We start from the raw sequence: 13,520 nt of genomic DNA, 5'->3' as shown, positions 1-13,520 counted from the left end.
TGCATTATACAAAATATTTTATTTTTGTTTTTTAAAATTTTTGTGTTGAATTATAAACAATAGTGAAACTAATTACCGTGCCAATATACTCCTATTTTTCTGTTTTGAAGCTTCTACTCCAAAGCTTCTGTTCCTTCAAAGGAACTTCTCTTTGCTTCTTCCCACTTGGGAACTCCTGCTTATTCCTTGCAAAGAACTGCTTCTCATTCTTCTTAGGAACTGCATGTAAAGTCTAATCAATACGTTTGTATGTTTAGACTCCATCTCTTTGTGTTCCCCCTCATGAACTCTTCTTCTCTTAGTGTCCCCCTGGAGGAACTCAAGCACGATCCATACATTGTACGCTGGGAATCATCTTCAACAATGATCTAATTTGTTCTCAACAATCTTCATGCTTCATGACTTGTTCATGCATATCTCAAATACACATATTAGTTAGATAATCTTCATTTGTTCACAATCATCAAAACCTTACAACACTTTGTCTCTTAGCAATCAATTTAGTTGGTTAGAATATTAGTTATTATCCATTTTGCTTTATAATTATCTTTTTTGTATAATTCCTCAACAAAAAATTATCACATTTGTATTTTTAGTTGTCAATATATAATGGACATGAGTCAAGTAACTTTGTTCATCGACTAAAGATGTGAATTGAAAAATAAGTGATTGATATCATATAAGTATATAACAATGCATAACAAGAAATTTGGCTACTCATTTTGTAATCCATAAGCCGAGAAAGATCAATTAACTTTAATCAAAGCTCTAAGACAAAAGAATACTTTAATTGTTTACTCCATCAGTCTCAAAATAATTAATAGTTACATCAATAAATCGAGTTACAACACGTACTACTCCATATCAATATAGCTAATAATCCCGGACGGAAGGACTATGTACCATATATATCTCAAACCTTAGAAGGACAAGGTGGGAGGCCACATAAACCCATCATAAGCCATAACTTGTTCTTATCAATGCCAAGTTTAGGTAAAAGAGGGGATTTATAAACAGTACAAAGACACTTAAAATCAGCACCATTAAGAGCGTTACAACATTCTCTACTTGGTGGCTCTGGTTTTGGAAGGAAGGTTGGAACACATGACCAATATTGACTAGTGGGTACCCCACATAGGGGATCATCATTACCACCACTACTTCCTTGCATCATTACCCCATCTATCATTAACATGCTAATTACAAGAATTAACATAATTAATACTTCATTCTTCCTCATCATTTTTTAATTGTGGTATTTTAATTTGAACAACTTTTTTTTTTCACTTGTTTTGTTTTTTTGTGGATGATGAATGTAATTATTTAGCTTCCAAGGTATTGTTAACATTTATATACTAATCAATATTTCTGAAGTTGGAAATTTAAGATTTGGTTCCTTTTTATGAAGTTTGTATAATGTAAATAGAGTTATGATAGCTTATCTAAAAAAGGAATAAATCCTAATCATCCAATTTCATCAAACTGATTCTTTGATGTATTATATGACCAATAATTAGGATGCCTAAATTATTGTCTATCTAGCTCAATAGAATAAATTAGCAATTAGGATGCCTAAATTATTATAGGAAAACTTTTGTATACATCAGTTTTCAGGAACTTACTATACATCGGGTACACTTTTGCCAGATTTAGTGTCACTTTTGTCAAATTTAGAGTCACTTTTGTCAAATTTATCAATAAAGCATAAATACTCTTATATATGTCACGGTAACTTTTGTGCGTTTTAGTGTAACTTTTGCACATTTTATTGTCACTTTATAACGGATGTTCAGTAATTTACTGAACATCCGTTTTATTTAAAAGTTAACTTTTGTATACACCCGATTTTCAGTAACTTACTGTACATCGGGTACACTTTTGCCAGATTTAGTGTCACTTTTGTCAAATTTAGTGTCACTTTTGTCAAATTTATCAATAAAGCATAAAAAACTCTTATATATGTCACGGTAACTTTTGCGCGTTTTAGTGTAACTTTTGCACATTTTATTGTCACTTTATAACGGATGTTCAGTAATTTACTGAACATCCGTTTTATTTAAAAGTTTGTGATTATTATATTGTCTATCTAGCTCAATATAATAATTTCAAATTAGGATGCCTAAATTATTATTGTCTATCTAGCTCAATAATAACAAACTAGGTTAAGTCCCGTGCCATGCATGGTCATAATTACAGTTTACAACAAATAAATTATAAATAATGGTGTTAATTCAACAATAATTTATCCAAAAATAATATTCGTAACAAAATAACTTGAATTTTAATTTATACTAATATCAAATACGTAAAGGTTATTGAATGAGATTGTATAAAATAGTAATAGAAATTAGAAGCTATAAGGTTTTATATAAATGAATGAAAGTATTAGCTTAGGTTAGTACCCACATACAAACTCATATACATTTGCCCTTATATTTTATTACACACTTTGACTGGCATTATATGAAAATTTAGTTGAATTTATTTTACTTTAGGATAATCAGTATTCCGTAATCAACTTTTTTAAATATATTTTTAGTGAGTAGTAGGGGTTTTTAATTTTTTTTTTTTGAAATAATGACATAAATGTTTATAGTAATTAGATTGAATTTTCCAATATATATGATTTTGTTCGGTTATTCTTATAAAAGTTATATATAACAATTTTAAGATTTACACAAAATATGCTACCAAAATGATTTTTCTTTTTTAATTAAAATAAATTTTATTGTTAAATGATAAAAGTTGGAGAAAAAAATTTGATAATATTATAATAATCTTGGATAATAATATATTACAATGCCTTATTTTTAATCTATGTTAGTATTTTTGTAACTAAAAGTTTCCTAGTATATATAGTAGAATATAAGTAAAAATAATAAATTAATTGAGTATAATTGGATTAAATACGTTGTCAAAATGGAAATAAGTATTATTGTAAGTTATAAAATGGATGTCATTAAAATTTGGCAAAAAAAAAAAAAAAAAAAAGAAAAGAAAAGAAAGAAAACAAAAGCGGGAAAATTTTTAACCAGAAAATGACAAATGTCATTTCTAGTTTCGCTTTTAGTATAAAGTTATTGATTGCTACCTTAATTTCATAATAATTGACACAACTTGACTTTTTGCATTATTTAGCAATTAACTTTGACTGCGATACCACATATTTATACAAAGATAAATATAAATTAATTAATTAATTAAATGTTTTTCGTGTAAATGTTGTTAAATTAATACTCTGTATGTTCAAACATATGCATTGGCATTATGACATATATGCCTCGTCAAATTATATCAATTATTCTGAAATGGATGAAAATAATAATGGGTCGAGCCATCGAGGCATGGCTCGTAGAGATCCCCTTAAGGCCTTAACCCTTTCTTGGCCTTAGAAATAAAATAAAATAAATAAAATGTCTCTTGGCCATAATATATGACGCTAATAATGATGTATACTATTTATATACTCCCTCCGTCCCTAAATTAGAAGCTTATTTCTCTTTATTATGTGAGTAATAAATATTAGAACTAGACTTCTAATAAAGGGACGAAGGGAGTACTACATTTTCTCTGTCCTCCAAAGGTACAGTACATAAATGCAAGGAAAAAAAAAAGATTACATAAACAACAACTTTTGTGTGTGGCTGGCTACATCGTGTGGCCAGCTAGCACACGAGTAGCCCCTGACCGACCGAGTAACCCCTGTCCACAGTGGCAGATACAGGTTGGGTTCAAGTGGGTTCATTGAACCCACTGATTTTTTGAAAAAAAAATTAAAAGTTTTATTTAAAAAAAAATTAAAAAAAAAGGGTTAAATAAAATATTTTCGTAGAGTATAGCAACATGTTAGCGTGTAGCCCAGTGGTAGTTTTTGGTGCGCATCAACTTTCACTTCAGTTCAGTACTCTTTTTCTGAATTTCCCCCAAATTCTCAAACCCTAAGTTCACCTATCTCTCTTACTCAATCACTCAATTCTCGTTGCAGCACCGCTCCACCCCACTAGCCACCGCCCTGCTGCCCACGACTGCTCCTCCGCTAGTCCGCCTCCTTAGCTCATCGCTGCTATACGGCTCACCCCCACGGTACTTTATTTTGCTCCTCCTTGCTAGTCGCTACTCTACTTCAATACTTAATTCATTTAATCAAATTTATCTATTTTACATTCAATTGATAATAGTTGTTTTGCTAATTAGAAATATTATACAAGTGATTGAATAATTGATTTATAGATTGTAAATTTGTAGAGTTAGATACTTAGATTCTTGGCTGTTGGGGTTTATAATTGATGATTGTTGTTAAATTAATTTGATGTCTTAAATTGCCATTTTATTTGTGTGTATTTGATTTATCGTATAATTGTTGTTTGATTTCAGTTTGCAAATGAGTTTAGAGTCTTTTTGAAAACGTGCGGGGAAGTCACAAAAATCTTGTGCTTATTTCTTCACCTAGTTCAAGGGATCCTCTTGTAGAAGAAGAAAATATTGAGTCTCCTAATTAATGAATTTGCGTTCCTTTTTTTTTTTTTCCAATTCTGAACTCACTGTTCGGAAATCCTGGATACGCTGCTACCTGTCCAAGTAAGCCCTGACCGAGTAACCCCTAACCAAGTAACCCCTGATCGACCGAATAACCCTTGACTGAGTAACCCCTGACTAACCGAGTAACCCCTGACCAAGTAACCCCGACCATTCTTCCAAAAAAAAAAAAATACGTGGCTGGCTACACGGTGTGGCCAGCCACATATGAAAGTTTGTGTCCCAAAAAAAAAAAAATTTAGTCGAACTTTATCTTAGTGCTCTAATGTTTTCGAAGCAAGATTAGAAACTGAAATTCAACAAACGGATATATACACAAGATTCCATCAAATCAAATTCATAATATAACATATTATTATTGATCATCTCATTGCAAAACAATGTTACACAATTTATGGATCAATCACAAGATCTCAAACTTAATTACAACCTGGGAGGTCACATTTGGCAAAGATACCTAAGAATAGATTTTTATCAATGCCATAACGAGGCAAAAGAGGGGAAGAACGACCAAAATCACAAAGGCACTTTAGATCACAACTCTTAATAGTACCACAACATTCCTTAGTTGGTGGTTTTGGATTTGGTTCCTTCAATGAAGGCAAACAAGGCAAAAATACAGATGCATTTTTCCCACAAATCTCCTGCCCGTTAACACCTTCCATTAGCTCTCCAATTACCATTATCATGCTAATTACAACCATTAAACTCACTAATTTCTTCCCCATAATCTCCATTTTTCTACTTCTAGTTATATTATAATTGCTTGTATAGTTCTTATGTTTTTTTTTTCTTCTTATGTCGAATTAACTTAAGACCTTGATAGCTCTTTATATAGACGCTATCTCATAAGTTATTTGATATTTGCTTGTATTTAGGGGTGTCAACGGGGCGGGGCGGGGCGGATTTTGGCATTCCCATCCCCATCCCCGCCTCACATTTTCATCCCCATCCCCATCCCCATCCCCATGTCGGGTCTGAAAATAATCCCCGTCCCCGCCCCGGCGGGTCCAACTCTAAAACCACCCCCGCCCCATCCCCGTCCCCGCCCCATACCCGCCAAACCCCCACCCCATACCCGCCAAACCCCCGCCTCATCCCCGCCAATTCCCCGCCCCATCAGTGTTCTAGCAAATTAATCACCTCCATATAGATCAAAGCAAACCACTAATTAAAACCCAAAAAGGGCTACAAATCCTAATTCATGCAGTCTTTAAACAGCATTAAACCATTAATCATTCTTATCTTTGTACATTATTCAGTCAAAATCATATTTTCCAGGACCAATTAATGACTCTTTTAGCTAAATTGAAAACTAATGAAAAGTACTCATTCTGAATACTTTTTCTGATCAAAATTTGACCAGCACATACGAATTGAAACAAGAAACTCAGCTTACAATCACAACAACACCACACAAATGCAACAATTAGGAGTGTTTCAAGAATGAACCAAACCAAATTACAAATTAAAGTCACACCGAACAGAAATCAACGGCGACAAATGTTCTAAAACCGCAATCGAACAAATCATAAATAAAAGACGAATCACATACTTTCAATTGAAAACCCAATTAAGAAATTCTTAATTGAACATATTGAATTAAGAAAATTCTTATATAATAATGCGAAAACGTTTACCTAAATTGAATGAGTTGCAGCCTTGCAAGATCGAGGTTGAAGAAGAAGGATCGAAGATATTTGATTGCAGACGAGGACCACGAGGTTGAAGAAGAAGGATCGAAGAGAGGGGTTTGAGACAGTGAGGCAGTGAGAGGAGAGAGTGAGGCTAGGGTTTTTGTTTTGAGAATGAGTGAATGACTGAATGAGGGTGGGTATTGGGTAAGTGGGTTACTGGGTTAGATTTCATTAGGTGTAGTAATTTTTTTTTTTTTTAATCGTATTATGCTATGGCTAGTCGGGTCTTATGCGGGTATGGGGTGGGTATAAAGCGGGTATGGGTCGGGTATGGAGTGGGTCAGGCGGGGCGGGGCGGGTACGGGGTGGGTCAGGCGGGGCAGGGCGGGGCGGGTATGGGGCGGGTCTGGGCGGGGCGGGTATTACATAACAACCATCCCCGCCCCATCACCCATGGCGGGTATGGATTTTAGACCCATCCCCGCCCCGCGACCCGCCAAAGCTAGACCCATCCCCGCCCCATCGGGGCGGGGATGGGGCGGGTCTCCTACTAGACCCGCCCCAGTGACATCCCTACTTGTATTATAAGTTTCAGTCACATCAAATGCTCTTAAAATCATAACAGATTTTTGTTGAAAAGTTCGGATTCTATAAGTTAAAGGCTTTTTATATGGATTGTTCGTTTTACGAAAAAAATTAATCACGAGACTCTTACACAAGTTCAAAGTTGTACTGGTGAAGATTTTAGTTTGTTTAAAAGGGTGTAGAAAGGTACTATAAACACATGTATTATCAATTCTAAGCTAATTCAGGTAACTACTCCACATGAACGTTCCTTCAATGCTATAACAAATACTCCCTCCGTATTTTATTATTTACTCTTTTTCTCCGCACACAGAGTTTAATAATAATTCGAATGTTATAAGCAAAATTCTTCTAATAATCAATTTCATCAAATAGAATAATTCAAATGTAATAAGCAAAATTCTTCTATTAACCAATTTCATCAAATAGAATAATTCAAATGTAACAAGAATCAAATCAAATTAATAACCATGAAACAAAGTAACATATTATTATTAAGTCCCAATAAAAGATTTTGATTCAAACAATACAAAAATTAAAGTTCTAATTAGGAGGACAATCAGGGAGGCCACATTTTGCGGGAAGTGCCAAGAAAAGACCTTTGTCAATACCAAACCTACCCAAAAGAGGGGAAGTAGCATAAGAACAAAGACACTTCTCTGTATCTTGTGTAATAGGTTTAAGGACATCACAACATTGTGGGCTTGGAGAAGTTGGATTGGGCTGCTTCACTGATGGCAAGCAAAGAGACAAAGACGAGACGGGTACGCCACATACCTTAGCGGGCTGCCCATGGGCCTGTTGTGCTAGCCCAATAACAGCTACCATTATTATGCTAATTACAAGCATTAAGTTTACAACATTCTTTTTTATCATCTCCATCTTTTTTTTCACACACACTTTTCCTTTCTCTTTGTTTTATTTTTTGCTTTAGTATGGATGAGTTGGGAGCTCAATGTTTAAGATATTTATACTCCAAAGCTTTGGCCCTAATTAGTACAAAGTTTTGGCCTTATCTACTTTTGACCGTTTTGACATTCCGAGTCGTTTTTCTACTTGTAACACTTTGACTTTTATACTATTCCTATATTTTATTTTGACTAACTTTGATGATTTATGCGTAAGAAAAAATATAGTCATATAAAATCTTATTCATCTAGATTTACAATTCATAATATCAAATTATTATAATTTATGTTATTTTAATACATTCAAAGCAACATTAAATAAAAGAAATTATGATTCATGTTTTCAACACCAATAATAGTGCTATCCTTGCAATAAAGATTTTTATGAATAGTATCTAGTTTTTAAGGAAACGTATCAAAGAACATTAAATGAAAAAAATTATGATTCATGTTTTTTTGGTTACTTCTTAGAAAAATGTAGAAAGGTAGATGAACATCTAATTTGAAAGTCATGTCAATGCTAATATGCTACAGCAAATGAGGAGAAAAGCGAGAGTCAATTTATCTATATACACCAGAAGTCGTGCGAACAATATTTAGAAGGATGTGTTACAAATTACAATCAGTTATATCTCCAAAAAAAATTAGGATTAATAGCATTTTTTAATCCCAACTTTCACCAATTTATTTTTATTAATCCCAACTTTGGATTATTCTGCAATAATCCCAACTTTCACCTGCGTTTTCTTTCTTCAATCCGGTTTACTGGTTACCTGAAGAAAGGGTCAATTTTTTTTAAAACAATTTATATGACACGTGTTGCACTCTAATTGGTTAAAAAATATACAAAAAAATTAATTTAAATTAAAAAACAAAAAAAAAGGAAATAAAATAAAATTAAAAAAAAAAAAAAAAAACCAAAGACCACCAGCGTTGGGTGGCTGATGGCCGCACTTCCTCAGAGACCTACACCCCACTTTTCCGACCTGCCGAAACCCCCCAACCCCACTTTCCGACCTGCCGAAAACCCTCCTTGCACCGGAAACCCTCCCATCACTCCCCTTGATTGCGTTATCCTGCAATTAGAGGAGAGAGAGAGGGAGCGGGCTGCAGTGATTTCGAGGGTTTACAGGTGGTTTCGGGTGGGGATGAGATGGTTTCAGGGACGTGGGCTTTGGTTGTGGGTGGTTTCGGGTTTTATGGGTGATGGTTTCGGCGCAAGGGTTTGGCTATGGTTGGCTTAGGGGGTGAGGGAGTAGAGGGGGCCGGTTTTGCGGGGTTAATGCAGTTTTTGGGGTTGGGGCTAGGAAGGCAGTGGTTTAGGGTTGGCTGTGGAGGAAAGGGCCACCGCTAGTGGTTGTGGGCTGGTGGTGGCTGGTTTTGTTTTTTTTTTCTTTTTTTGTTAATTGATTTTTTTTTTTTTTCGGACCACTGACAGCTTGACACGTGTCAAGTGACCTAGAAAATTAGGTTATTGACTTTCGTTGACCGGTTTGGGCATGAAGAATGATAGACCATACAAAGTTGAGATTATTGAGAAATAATCCAAAGTTGGGATTAATAAAAATAAATTGATGAAAGTTGGGATTAAAAAATGCTATTAATCCAAAAAATTAAATATAGCGCAATTATACAACCCCTCATTTTCTTTTAAGTATTTTGCTCACTTAAAGCTCCTCAATATTTATTTTTGTAAAAAAAAATAAAAAATAAATAAATAAAATAAAATAAAATTGATGGTTGCACCATGCACATGACATTAAATTCTTGCAAATAAAATTCATCACACTTTAGTATGCATGTGAGAAATATACCGAAATGGGAAAAAGAAAATTGTTTAACATATATGTTATTCAAATAAAAACCCATGAAACAACAAATTTATTTCTCCATGTAATGAAAAACTCAACTCATGATAAAATTATTGTACAATAATTGTAGCTTAATCATAAATTAGGCAGGACAATTAGGGAGACCACATTTTCCAGGGAGAGCCAAGAAAAGACCTTTGTCAATGCCAAAAATAGGCAATTGAGGGTTATCAGCAAAAGCACAAAGACACTTCAAATCAGCCAGCTTAAGTGGGTTACAACAATCTGGGCCTGGAGCTGGTGGATTGGGCTGCTTCACTGATGGTAAGCATGGCAATAATGTTGTTACTTCTATCCCACATACAACCTGCCCATGGGCCCCTTGCATAGGCCCAATAACCACCATTATAATTATGTTGATTACAAAAATCATGTTAAAAAATTTCTTTCCCTTCTCCATTTTTTTGGTTTTTTTTTTGTTTTTTTTTTTTTGTTTTTTTTTTTTTTTTTTTGTGTTTTCACCAAATATTTGCTTCTTTCTCTTTCTTCTAGTGAACTTTCTTGAAAATGTGTTGTGATTAGGCTATATACTCAAGAGTTTTGGTTGTAATTGGTAATTTTGGATTTTCTTTAATTTATTGGAGTTAGTACACATTAAATGTTAATAATAGAGTTCACTTTCCTATCAAAAAATTAATAATGGAGTTCACTTGGATAAGATCAAATTTATGAAAGAGTTCATAAGAAAATAAATTGTAAAAATTGTATGATATATATTAGAAATTGATTTTTTTTTTATTATTTATTTATCTTTCAAAATATTTTATTCACTCTAATAGTGTTTATTATTGTGCACTTTCTTTTTTGTTTTTTTTTATTGCAAGAGTTTGTATAAATTAAAACTTAATTTTTAGATTTCTAATGTGATTCTACTCTGTAATCAAGATTATTAAGGAAATGAAAATAATTGTAAAATTATACTCCTTAATTAGTAATCTCAAATTCTCTTCATAATTATTACTACTCATTATCCATTATACCTTAGGATTAATATAATTATTAAAAAGATTACTATGGAAATAAATTGTAAAAATCTTATCATGCCATTATGAAATGATTCCGTGAAATCTTGTACATAAGAACCTTTTCATTTTACACAATTTTTTTTGTATGTGGCCTGCTGTACCATGCGGTAGGGGTTACTCAAGTTACTCGATTAGGGGTTACTCGGGTTGTCGGGGTCACTCGGGTTACTCGGTCAGGGGTTTCTCGAGTTGCCGGGGTTACTCGAGTTACTCGGTCAAGGGTTACTTGAATTACTACTCCTGACCGAGTAACCCTCGAGTAATCTATGACCGAACCCCTCGAGTAACCCCTGACCGAGTAACCCCTCAAGTAACCCCTAATTGAACCCTCAAGTAACCCTTGACCGAGTAACCCCTGACTGAACTCCTTAAGTAACCCCTGACCGAATTACTCGAGTAATCCCTGACCGAACTCCTTAAATAACTCCTAACCGAGTAACTCAAGTAACCCCTAACCGAGTAACCCATGACCGAGTAACCCCTCGAGTAACCCTAACGGAGTAACTCAAGTAACCCTTGACTGACTAACTCGAGTAATCCCTGACCAAATAATCTCTCAAGTAACCATTGACCGAGTGAACCCCTCGAGTAGCCCTTATCTGGACCCCTCAAGTAGCCCTTGACCGAGTAACTCGAGTAACCCCTGACTGAATAACTCGGGTAACCCCTAACAAAATAACTCGGGTAACCCATGCCACACGGTGTGGCCTGCTCCACCTAAAAATTGTTGTTCATTTTAATACTTAGACAATATACAATACGGAATAATTCACCTTATTTTATTTGAAATGAATTGATACATAACAATATAACATTGTAGTTTTTAGCAACTTTAAAAACTATAAAATTAAAATATCTTTAAAAATTAGTACGTAATTATTTTAGTACATTGCCATATGTGGATGAGCTCTAAAAACACATTAAACAAAACTGTTACCGAATAATCTTACATATTAAAGATCCTCATTAGTCCATCCCCTCAGCTATATTTCATTCTTTAGGAAAATAATACTCACTAATAAATACTTCGTATTCCCTTTGTTTTATAATAATTGACTTGGCTTTTTTCATAACTTTGACTATCAATAGTTTTAATTTGTATTAGTATAATTTATAAAAACTTGTTCTAAGAAATTTGTGTATATACTTACATTTGTATTTTATACTCCGTAATATAATAGCAACAAAAAGATAATCAAAGTTATGAAAATCAAAGCATGGTAATTATTATAGAATTGAGAGAGTATTCAATAATTTTAAAAAATTACTTCATAATATAAATAAATAAATGGGAAAATTGAGGTATTCATCAGGCAGGGTAGAAATTTAGGAGGGCATTTAGCTTGGACATAAATGTTGGGCCTGGACAGAGGGGGTGAAAAAAGGGTAAAAATATCAGTAAACGGGCAGAGTCACAGACTTACAGTATGGACCAATCTGAGGAAGCTAGTAAATGTGATTTTTATTTTTTATTTTTTTTTTTATTTTTTTTTATTTTAATATAATTTGGCAGCTTTTTTTCATTTATATGAATGTGTAATTCTCAGGTGGGTTGTTCAGTCAACTGTCTTGTGGTAAGAAGTGTGAGGTTCATTTAATGATTAATGGAATTTAAAATTTAAAGCCCATATTATTTGGGTAATGTTCAAAGACAATTAGACAAAGTAAAATACAAGTATATTCGAAAACAAATCATAAATTATTTGGGATTGATTGAAAGGTAAATAATGAGAATTGCGATTGATTGAAAGGTAAATAATGAGAATTGCAAATTTGCAATATTATTGGGCGTCAATGTCATGATGTATGAGCTGAAAACTTGTCCAAAATAGTATCAAACCTACCTTGTTATCAGGAAATTTTATCTTAAAAGAACAACCCTTCTCTCATTTGAAGAAAAAAAATACGAAGTACTCTATCCGTTTTTAAATACTTGTTTCATTTTTCCTGTACACATATGCCGATGTTAATTTTTGATTGATAATATATTTGATTATTAATAAGCATACAGTCTAACAGTTGAAAATTAATAATTTATTCATTGAGACAATTCCAACAAGTACCCACAAGACTATATTTTTTCTTATGTATAAATTACAAACATTAAACAAAGTAGGACAAATAAATAGTGCAAAAAGTAAAAATGGAGCAAGTAAAAATGGAGGGAGTAATTGACTGAGGCATAATGGCATATACATTATACACACATTTATTGACACGATATACGAGTAGAAAAATTAAAGGGATTAATCAAATACGGAGTACTTCGTATTTTGGTAAAATTCAAACTAGAGAGAAATTTTTGTTAACCTTCGTTTTCCATTGTAGAATTATTAGGGGTGAGCAAATCGGTATCCGGTTAAAATTTTAGGAACCGGACCCGAAATTAGTTGGGACCGGGTCCTAAAATCCGAAACCGGAATTGGAATTGGTTCAACCGGGTCGTTAAATTTAAGAATTGAAATTGGAACCACCGGGTACCAGTTCTAATTCCGGGTACCCACTTATGTATGTAATTATTAAAATATAATACAAATTATAATGCTTATTTTGGTCTATTTTTATTGTGAGCGTTTAATACTTATATTTATAAATGCATTAAGCTATTTTTCTTTATGTTAGGTATTAAAAATACTTTTTTATTTAACTAACTAGATACATTCAACATATTTTTTTTTTCAAAATCTATCTACTTTAACATATGTTGGGTAACCGGGTACCCAACGCGGTTTTGGTTCCAAAACATTGAGAATTTGAATGGGAACCGGTTGCAACCGGGTTCTAAATTTATTACCCTGATTTAGAACCACCGGGTCCAATTACGTTTTTGGACCCACCGGTTCCTAACCAGTTTCGGGTATCCGAAATTTTTGCTCACCCCTAATTATTACAGATCCTCTAGGGAGGAATGATGTATTAAACATGATTAAAAATTGAAAATAAATAAGGGCATAATTC

Source organism: Chenopodium quinoa, unplaced genomic scaffold (genome assembly GCF_001683475.1).
Source record: "Chenopodium quinoa cultivar QQ74 unplaced genomic scaffold, ASM168347v1, whole genome shotgun sequence".
NCBI classification, from domain to species: Eukaryota; Viridiplantae; Streptophyta; class Magnoliopsida; order Caryophyllales; family Amaranthaceae; genus Chenopodium; species Chenopodium quinoa.
This window is presented reverse-complemented; position numbering follows the sequence as displayed.